Raw genomic sequence first — 11,041 nt, 5'->3', positions numbered from 1 at the left:
TTGGCGTAAGACAATACGGTCCGTATTTTACGGCCGTAATATGGACAAATGTTCCCAAAATAGTGATCCGTAGGCAGGGTGTGTCAGCGTATTTTGCACATGGCATCCTCCGTATGTAATCCGTATGGCATCCGTGCTGCGAGTTTTTCTCGCAGGCTTGCAAAACCGACATCTAATGGATTTATGTGCTCAAATGTTCGGGAAAACATATATACAGTATATATATATATATATATATATATGTCATTGAGACACATATATATATATATATATAGTCTGTATTTATATTTACTTCAGAGCGATATCTGTGAAAAGCCGGTAATTCAATTGCCGGCTTTTCATTTCTCCTTCCCAAATTCGACAGGATATGAGACATGGTTTTCATACAGTAAACCATCTCATATCCCCATTTTTTTGCATATTCCACACTACTAATGTTAGTAGTGTGTGTATGCAAAATTTCAGCGCTGTAGCTGCTAAAATAAAGGGTTAAATGGTGGAAAAAATTGGCGTGGGCTCCCGCGCAATTTTCTCCGCCAGAGTGGTAAAGCCAGTGACTGACGGCAGATATTAATAGCCAGGAGAGGGTCCATGGTTATTGGCCCCCCCGTGGCTAAAAACATCTGCCCCCAGCCACCCCAGAAAAGGCACATCTGGAAGATGCGCCTATTCTGGCACTTGGCCACTCTCTTCCCACTCCCTGTAGCGGTGGGATATGGGGTAATGAAGGGTTAATGCCACCTTGCTATTGTAAGGTGACATTAAGCCAGATTAATAATGGAGAGGCGTCAATTATGACACCTATCCATTATTAATCCAATTGTCTAAAAGGGTTAAAAAACACACACACACATGATTAAAAAGTATTTTAATGAAAGAAACACAGCGATTGTTTTAATATTTTATTGCTCTGTCCTCAGTCACTGGCTTTACCATTCTGGCGGAGAAAATTGCGCGGGAGCCCACGCCAATTTTTTCCGCCATTTAACCCTTTATTTTAGCAGCTACAGCGCTGAAATTTTGCACATACACACTACTAACATTAGTAGTGTGGAATATGCAAAAAAAAAGGGGATATGAGATGGTTTACTGTATGTAAACCATGTCTCATATCCTGTCAGGTTTAGGCAGGAGAAATGAAAAGCCGGCAATTGAATTACCGACTTTTCACTAACACCGCTGCGTATTTCTCGCAAGTCACACTGCTGGTCCGTGTGGAATCCGTATTTTTCTCGCCCCCATAGACTTTCATTGGCGATTTTTTTGCGCAATACGCTTACGGATCCGTAATATACGGCTGATAGGACTAGACCCATTGAGAATCATTGTGCCGTATGTAATGCGAGTTTTACGGACGTAGTTTCTGCGCTCTTACGTCCGTAAAACTCGCATGTGTGACGGCAGCCTAATAGTTGCTGTCTTGGGGGCTGGAGATGGGGAGGTCGGGGGCTTTTTATTATTGCGAGCTGGGTCTTTTATAAGTATTAGTTAAACAAGCATAGCAAAGAAGGTTAATATTACTATAAGGGTATGTTTCCACGGTCAGGAAACGCTGCTTGTTTGACGCTGCGCAGAGCTGCAGCGTCAAACACGCAGCGTCCAGATGTTCCAGCATAGTGGAGGGGATTTTATGAAATCCTGTCTCCACTATGCGTGGAAACCCGCACGCGGCGGCCCTGCGACTCCGGACATGCTGCGCGTCTTTTCAGATCGCAGCCTGTCCGTACACATTGCGGGGACGCAGCGTCCCTGCAAGGCATATCACAGGGCCCTATGGGAGAGAGCGATCATCCCGGATGTGAAGAGTTAACACATCCGGCATGATCGCGTCCCAGAAAGGGGGCGGGGCTTAGCGCCGAGCGGCTTCGCCGCTGCGGCGATACCGCCGGCCATCCTGACCGTGGAAACATACCCTAACAAAGATAAGTATTAACATAAGAGCGCAGACAGACACTGTATAACTCATGTCAGGGTCGCATTGCAATCCTCGGACTGGCCCTGACACCTCTCCTGACATAAGCTTGACAGCGTGATGGATTACTATGCAACTGTCAGCCTCAGGTCAGGAGAGCCGACGGTCAGTCCGAGGATTGCGATGCGATCCTCACATGACAAAATACGTCCGTCTGTCTGCCCCCTAACAAGTATAACAATACAGTAACCACGGCTGCATTCTATGTTATAAGAATACATTGCTTATAATTAAATTATTAAAGGGAACCTGTCACCCCCCAGGGCCTATTAAGGTAATAGAGCCACCTTCAGCAGCACTAAGGCTGCATTCTGTGAAGGTGGCTCTTATGTTTTTGATCCCTAATAATGCTGAAATATTCTCTTTTATAAATTGCGCCCCATACCTGTATTGAGTCTGGGGGTACGTCTTTTGTCCCCGGACACAACCGCCTCCCAGCCGTCCATCATCCCACCGGGCGCCGATGCCTGGGCTCTCATTTTTCGGGCATACGCCGTGTGCGCTGCCCTGGAATTCACATCAGCTGATGTACTGATATCGCGCCTGCGTGTAGCGAAGGACCGAGATCCCGCCCCACAGTGTGTTATGATTTATTCACACTGCGGGGCTGGGAAGCTGACGCTGTGCACAGGTGCGATCTACTGACATCACTTGATATGAGTTCCAGGGCAGCGCGCACTGCGCATGCCCGAGAAATAATTGCAGAGCATCGGTGACAGCACAAGACAGAAATGCGGCGGTGCTCGGTGGGATGATGAACGGCTGTGAGGCGGCTCAGTCAGGGGGAGAAAATGTACCCCCGGACTCAATACAGGTATGGCGCACAGTTTATAAAAGTGAATATTTCAGCGTTATTAGGGATAAAAAACATAAGAGCCGCCTTCACAGAATGCAGCCTTAGTGCTGAAGAAGGTGGCTCTTTTACCTTAATAGGCCCTGGGGGGTGACAGGTTCCCTTTTATTAAATGCTTGGGGTAATTGTCTGCAGTCACTCTACAGACTGCCAAATCATGATGGGGTGCACCTGCCGTCATGAGACCCCGAGACCACTGGTGTGATCAGGCGGTCATGCGACCACGTTTGCTATTTGCACGTGTTGACTAGACAAGTTTGACTTCTCTCAATAGGAGAAAATCGTCACATGCCCTCCTGCTCTCATCAGCGATGCTGGGGCCATTTTTACTGTACATAGGGGGACTCCTAAATATTAAGTAGGCACTTACGAAGCATTGAAGCGCTAACTACTGGGTGGCAGATAGTGCTGTAGCGGCTGTCAGTCTGTCCCGGGACATCAGTTACAGCCGCCACTCGTCTATGTCATGCAGGACTGGTATCTACCACTATATGGTATTACTGTATGGCGGTAATATCAGTGCTGGTTAGTGTATAGAGATTTATTTTCAATAACAGTGCGATCATCTCCTGAGGTTCCCATATACCCACCGTAGTTACAATCATGGTTACCTGGTTAAGGGCCACAGGTGGACACAGACAGAAAAGGGCCCATGTGTAAGAACAATATATGGGCCCTTTGCAGCCCAAGAACTTCTAAAAATACAAAATTGCACCTTATTTAGAGGTAGAAATGGGCCCCCTTAACTCTTGGGCCCATGTGCTGCCACATAGTTTGCACTAATGATATGTCCACCTGTTAGGGGCCGACTCACATGTTTCGCCCCCCCTGAGCTGAACCCCTAGCTACGCCTCTGGGCCTACGAGTATGGTTGAGGCTAAATCCAAGTGGGCTAAAGGACCTCTGCTGACGTCATGCCCATGTGACCATAAGGGGCGGTGCCTCTTTCTCCACAGAGCAGACAGGAGGAAGCAGTGGATGTCATGGCGGGATTTGGAGTATTTTGTGCAGAATTTGGAGTTTTTTGGGGTCGCAGATCAGGTAAGTGGATGCTCGAGCTGGGAGTCTGCCTGGGGAGAAGGGGGTGATGTTTCTTGCATGGGGCTGCATGCTGGAGGGGGGGTCTGCCTGGGGAGAAGGGGATGATGTTGCTTGCATGGGGCTGCATGCTGGAGGGGGGGCCTGCCTGGGGAGAAGGGGGTGATGTTGCTTGCATGGGACTGCGTGCTGGTGGTCTGCCTAGAGAAGGGGGTGATGCTTGCATGGGACTGCGTGCTGGTGGTCTGCCTAGAGAAGGGGGTGATGCGTGCATGAGACTGCATGCTTTTGGTCTGCCTGGAGAAGCAGGTGATGCTTGCATGGGACTGTGTGCTGGTGGTCTTCCTGGAGAAGGTGATGTTGCTTGTGTGGGACTGCGTGCTGGGGGTCTGTTTGAGAAATGGTGCAGGTTGCATGGGACTGCGTGCCTGGGGTCTGCCTGGGGAAGGGGGTGATGCTTGCATGAGACTGCATGCCTGGGGTCTGCCTGGGGAAGGGGGTGATGCTTGCATGGGACTGCGTGCCTGGGGAAAGGGGTGATGCCTGTATGGGACTGCGTGCTGGAGGGGCCTGCCTGGGGAAAGGGGTGATGTTGCTTGCATGGGACTGTGTACTGGAGGGGCCTGCCTGGGGAAGGGGGTGACGTTGCTTGCATGGGACTGCATACTGGTGGGGCCTGCCTGGGGAAGGGGGTGACGTTGCTAGCATGGGATTGCGTGCTGGTGGGGCCTGCCTGGGGAAGGGGGTGACGTTGCTTGCATGGGACTGCATGCTGGAGGGGCCTGCCTGGTGAAGGGTGACTGCATGCTGGGGGTCTCTGTGGGGAAGGGGGTCATGTTCCTTGCGAGCGGATGCTTGCATGGGACTGCGTGCTGGTGGTCTTCCTGGAGAAGGGGGTGATGTTGCTTGCATGGGACTGCGTTCTTTAGGGGCCTGCCTGGGGAAGGGGGTGACGTTGCTTGCCTGGGACTGCGTGTTGGAGGGGCCTGCCTGGGGAAGGGGGGCTGCATGCTGGGGGTCTCTGGAGAAGGGAGGCTGCGTGCTGGGGGTCTCTGGGGAAGGGGGGCTGCATGCTGGGGGTCTCTGGAGAAGCGAGGCTGCGTGCTGGGGTCTCATTGGAAGGGGGTCATGTTGCATGCGTGGGGGATCTGCGTGCAGGGGGGTCTACCTGCAGATAAGTATAGTGCTACATGGGCGAACGGAAGGGGATGAATGATGTTGGAGATCTGAGGGATTGATATTACTTAACATGACAATCTCTGCCTGATGGTGAGGAGTCAGTCCTGTTTTTGTTTAGTTTTTTTTACATAAAACGTTTTCTCATTAATATTATTGGGCACACATGATGTCATGTTGATGACTGACCTATGACCTCTAGGAGCAAAACTGAGTGACAACAATGTCTCCAGATCCAGGGCTTTATTCTCTACTTGCACGCAGTGCTGTTTAGTATTAGCCTGGTGGCCACTGGTGTCAGCCACTACTTGTATCTAGTTTTCTGCATGATTTTTTCTGTTTTATTCTAGGTATTGTAGCTTTTTCCCATCCTGTGCCCCCCAGAGCAGTGACCTCCCTGCAGATGTCATTTCATCACTAGACTTCTCTTCACCAAGTGGAATACTGCTGCCCCCACAATCCATGTGAGGACCCAAAGGGATGACACTGTGGGCATCTGATAATGTCAAATAGATGAGTATAATTCCTAAAAAAAAAAAAAAAACCTCCCTTTCTCTCCATTTATATTGGCTTGCTAGGGTATGTCCCCCTCTGTCTGTCCGGCGCTCTGTCTCCCCGACCCGTCCGGCGCTCTGTCTCCCGTCCCGTCCGGCGCTCTGTCTCCCCGTCCCGTCCGGCGCTCTGTCTCCCCGTCCCGTCCGGCGCTCTGTCTCCCCGTCCCGTCCGGCGCTCTGTCTCCCCGTCCCGTCCGGCACTCTGTCTCCCCGTCCCGTCCGGCCCTCTGTCTCCCCGTCCCGTCCGGCCCTCTGTCTCCCCGTCCCGTCCGGCCCTCTGTCTCCCCGTCCCGTCCGGCCCTCTGTCTCTCCGTCCCGTCCGGCCCTCTGTCTCCCCGTCCCGTCCGGCCCTCTGTCTCCCCGTCCCGTCCGGCCCTCTGTCTCCCCGTCCCGTCCGGCCCTCTGTCTCCCCGTCCCGTCCGGCCCTCTGTCTCCCCGTCCCGTCCGGCCCTCTGTCTCCCCGTCCCGTCCGGCCCTCTGTCTCCCCGTCCCGTCCGGCCCTCTGTCTCCCCGTCCCGTCCGGCCCTCTGTCTCCCCGTCCCGTCCGGCCCTCTGTCTCCCCGTCCCGTCCGGCCCTCTGTCTCCCCGTCCCGTCCGGCCCTCTGTCTCCCCGTCCCGTCCGGCCCTCTGTCTCCCCGTCCCGTCCGGCCCTCTGTCTCCCCGTGCCGTCCGGCCCTCTGTCTCCCCGTCCCTCTGTCTCCCCGTCCCGTCCGGCCCTCTGTCTCCCCGTCCCTCTGCCTCCCCGTCCCGTCCGGCCCTCTGTCTCCCCGGCCCTCTGTCTCCCCGTCCCGTCCGGCCCTCTGTCTCCCCGGCCCTCTGTCTCCCCGTCCCGTCCGGCCCTCTGTCTCCCCGTCCCGTCCGGCCCTCTGTCTCCCCGTCCCGTCCGGCCCTCTGTCTTCCCAGCCCGTCCGTCTCCCCGGCCCTGTGTCTCATCCTACAGGTCTCAAGGTTCAAGCTTTTGACCAAGTATGTCTGGGCTCCAGAGGAGGTAATCTTGGAAAGATTCTGGCTCAAAAAGAAAGTAGGTGTATTTATCTACTTGGGACTATGGCCCCTCAAGGCCTCAATGAAAATTTAGGGTTCAATACATTTTTGTAAAAGAGGTCTTTATTGATATTTAATTAAATTCCGTTTTTTCCTGTTTGTATGTTTTATATGTTGCATTTTTGTGATTTTTAATTATTAATCATTTTTTTTTTATTATCCCTAGTTTTAGGAGGATCTTTTATAGGAGGTGTCTTTCTTTTCGTCCCATATGGAAAAGGAGATTTATGAATTCGGAGGAATTTGAAGTTATGAACTACTGGGACCATTAGTTCTCCCTATCGGCAATCTATTAATTATATGGGGGGAAATAATTTATTTCTTTTTCCCTGTTCTTGTCTATTTCCCCCTCCCCTCCCCCTTTTTTGTATTAGATGTTTGTGGGACATCGGTTGTTTAGATGTAGGAATTTTGTATAATCTAGTTATGGGTGTTAGTTATAGTACACATAGTCACGTGTAATAAGATGATTAGTCTGGCATTATTTATATTTTTAATGTCTTGATTGTACCTTGTGTAATTTTTTGTATTGCTTATTTATTTATTATTGATTATGCTTGTGTTTCACTAATTTATTATGCTTACTTATATTGATTAATATGGTAATATTTATTATAAATTGTATATTTTTTATAAAGTGGGTGGGTTCTTGTATATATAAAAACAATTTTTTATCTTATCACTATTTATGAGACACTGTTTACATCTAGGGTTATGTAATTCTATTTATTAATTGTATCACTAACATTGTTTTTCCTATCTCTATCAAATGCCCATTGTCCAGTTGTTGTTTTTATATTGTTTTTGTTATATTGATTCATCTCGGTACCTGGTTGACGCATGCGCTAATAGGAAGGGCCCTGTGCTTTCCTGCTCCGCTCAAATAGGGTGACGTAGAGCGTTTCACGCTTGCGTTCCAAGCGCGGAGAACAGGAAGTCACTTTTTGCATTGAGGGAAGTTCGTCAATTGGCGCATGCGCAGTTACGAGCCGGGTATGCCGACATTGATTTCAGCTGTGGGCGGGGGTATAAATATACGAAACTATGCAGCGTACATACATGCCCCATTTGAGGAAGCCATTATGGCGAAACGGCGCTGTCGGGGTTACTGATGGACACTCAGGACAGGATACACATTCATGTGAGTAAAATAGGATTTTAGCTGCTTTAGTTATACTTACATCAGTGGATGTGTCTGCACTAAATACTTTGTATGTGACAGGGCACCACTTAGGCGTATGTGAGCCTTATAAAACTTGGGTTGTTATATTTCAAAGCCACCATCTTTTTAGTAATGTATGCACATGGATTATCTTCCTAACAAATTCTAGCACATTCTAACATGATGGAAACTCGTTTGTCTAGCAGGATGTCCTGCCTATATAGACTGGTATATGAGTCATGGTGCAGGTTCCAATCTTTACTGTGAATAGCATAAGTGTGGTGCAGTATTTGCAGCTTTATTTTTTCCTGTTCTGTCAGCCATCAGTATTTTATGAATCTCCTGGTCTTGTTTTATATTAATGTTTAATAAAGTATAGATATATTTTTTATAATATATTTGCCTATGCCTCTTTTTCACCTGCAATTGGTGTGGTGTTTGTTTCTCAATATTGCTCTTGGAGGTGGCTAGTCCACGATTGGATTTTTGTTATGTTTAGAATAACCCATGACTGTTGTATTTTGGCACAAGGTTAGAGGTGGCTGGGTTTTTATAAAGCTGGGAAATTTGCATTAACTGCACTTTCCTAGCGATGATAGTAAGCAAGCCATAACCCTTAACAGGTTAATTAACCCCTTTCTGACCTCGGACGGGGTAGTAGGTCAGAAGCCCCGCTTTGATGCGGGCTCCGGCGGTGACCCCGCATCAAAGCCGGAACATGTGCCCGTAATAGGCGCGGGCAGAATCGCGATCTGCCCGCGCCTATTAACTAGTTAAATGCCGCTGTCAAACGCAGACAGCGGCATTTAACTACCGCTTCCGGCCGGGCGGCCGGAAATGAGCGCATCGCTGACCCCCGTCACATGATCGGAGGTCGGTGAGGCTTCTCCATTGTAACCATAGGTCCTTGAGACCTCTATGGTTGCTGATCGCCGGTAGCTGTGAGCGCCACCCTGTGGTCGGCGCTCATAGCACACCTGCATTTCTGCTGCATAGCAGCGATCTGATGATCGCTCCTATGTAGTAGAGGCGATCGGGTTGTGCCTGCTTCTAGCCTCCTATGGAGGCTATTGAAGCATGGCAAAAGTAAAAAAACAAAAGTAAAAAAAATGTGAAAAAAAAAAAATAAAATAAAAGTTGAAATCACCACCCTTTCGCCCCATTCAAAATAAATCAATAAAAAAATAATCAAACCTACACATATTTGGTATTGCCGCGTTCAGAATCGCCCGATCTATCAATAAAAAAAAAAAACATTAACCTGATCGCTAAACAGCGTAGCGAGAAAAAAATTAGAAACGCCAGAATTAATTAAATTAAATTTTTGGTCGCCGCGACATTGCATTAAAATGCAATAACGGGCGATCAAAAGAACGTATCTGCACCATAATGGTATCATTAAAAACGCCAGCTGGGCATGCAAAAAATAAGCCCCCAAACAACCCCAGATCATGAAAAATGGAAACGCTACAGATATCGGAAATTGACGCAAACTCTTTTCTTTTTTTTAAGCAAAGTTTGGAATTTTTTATTCACCACTTAGATAAAGAAGAACCTAGTCATGTTAGGTGTCGATGAACTCGTACTGACCTGGAGAATCATAATGGTAGGTCAGTTTTAGCATTTAGTGAACCTAGCAAAAAAGCCAAACAGAAAACAAGTGTGAGATTGCACTTTTTTTGCAATTTCACCGCACTTGGAATTTTTTTCCTGTTTTCTAGTACACGACATGCTAAAACCAATGAAGTCGTTCAAAAGTACAACTCGGCATGCAAAAAATAAGCCCTCACATGGCCATATTGACGAAGAAATAAAAAAGTTATGGCTCTGGGAAGGAGGGGAGCGAAAAACGGAAAATCCCAAGGTCATGAATAATAATTTTAGCACAGAAATATCCGAGGGTGCCCAAAGCTTTGCATAGGCCCATTTTCCTTTTTGTAATTTTTAAAATGTAAAAAATGATAATATATTTTATTTTTTTGCCTAAAATACAAAGGAAATGTGTCATCTTTACCTTTTAGGCCTTTTAGAGATCATTTAATCTTCAACTTGCTTAACTGTTCACAATAACATTAATTTTGACCATGGGTGCCCAAACTTTTACATGCCACTGTAAATAAAAAAAAAAAAAAAAAAGGAATTGTGATGTATTTTCCTTATTCAACCTCTTCACGAGATACCCTCATTAATATATTAACCCCTTTACCCCCAAGGGTGGTTTGCACGTTAATGACCGGGCCAATTCTGACCACTGTCCCTTTATGAGGTTATAACTCTGGAACGCTTCAAAGGATCTTGGCGATTCTGACAATGTTTTCTCGTGAGAGATTGTACTTCATGTTAGTGGTAAAATTTATTCTATATAACTTGCGTTTATTTGTGAAAAAAATGTAAATTTGGCGAAAATTTTGAAAATTTTGCAATTTTCCAACTTTGAATTTTTATGCCCTTAAATCACAGAGACATGTTACGCAAAATACTTAATAAATAACATTTCCCACATGTCTACTTTACATCAGCACAATTTTGGAACCAACATTTTTTTTTGTTAGGGAGTTATAAGGGTTAAAAGTTGACCAGAAATTTCTCATTTTTACAACACCATTTTTTTTTTAGGGACCACATCTCATGTGAAGTCAGTTTGAGGGGTCTATATGATAGAAAATACCCAAGTGTGACTCCATTCTAAAAACTGCACCCCTCAAGGTGCTCAAAACCACATTCAAGAAGTTTATTAACCCTTCAGGTGTTTCACAGGAATTTTTGGAATGTTTAAATAAAAATGAACATTTAACTTTTTTCACCCAAAATTTATTTCAGCTCCAATTTGTTTTATTTTACCAAGGGTAACAGGAGAAAATGGACCCCAAAACTTGTTGTACAATTTGTCCTGAGTACGCTGATACACCATATGTGGGGGTAAACCACAGTTTGGGCGCATGGCAGAGCTCGGAAGGAAAGGAGTGCCATTTTACTTTTCAATGCAAAATTGACTGGAATTGAGATGGGACGCCATGTTGCGTTTGGAGAGCCCCTGATGTGCCTAAACATTGAAACCACCCACAAGTGACACCATTTTGGAAAGTAGACCCCCTAAGGAACCTATCTAGATGTGTGGTGAGCATTTTGACCCACCAAGTGCTTCACAGAAGTTTATAATGCAGAGCCGTAAAAATAAAAAATCATATTTTTTCACAAAAATATTTTCGCCCCCAATTTTTTATTTTCCCAAGGGTAAGAGA

Source organism: Ranitomeya variabilis, chromosome 4 (genome assembly GCF_051348905.1).
Source record: "Ranitomeya variabilis isolate aRanVar5 chromosome 4, aRanVar5.hap1, whole genome shotgun sequence".
Lineage (NCBI taxonomy): Eukaryota > Metazoa > Chordata > Amphibia > Anura > Dendrobatidae > Ranitomeya > Ranitomeya variabilis.
This window is presented reverse-complemented; position numbering follows the sequence as displayed.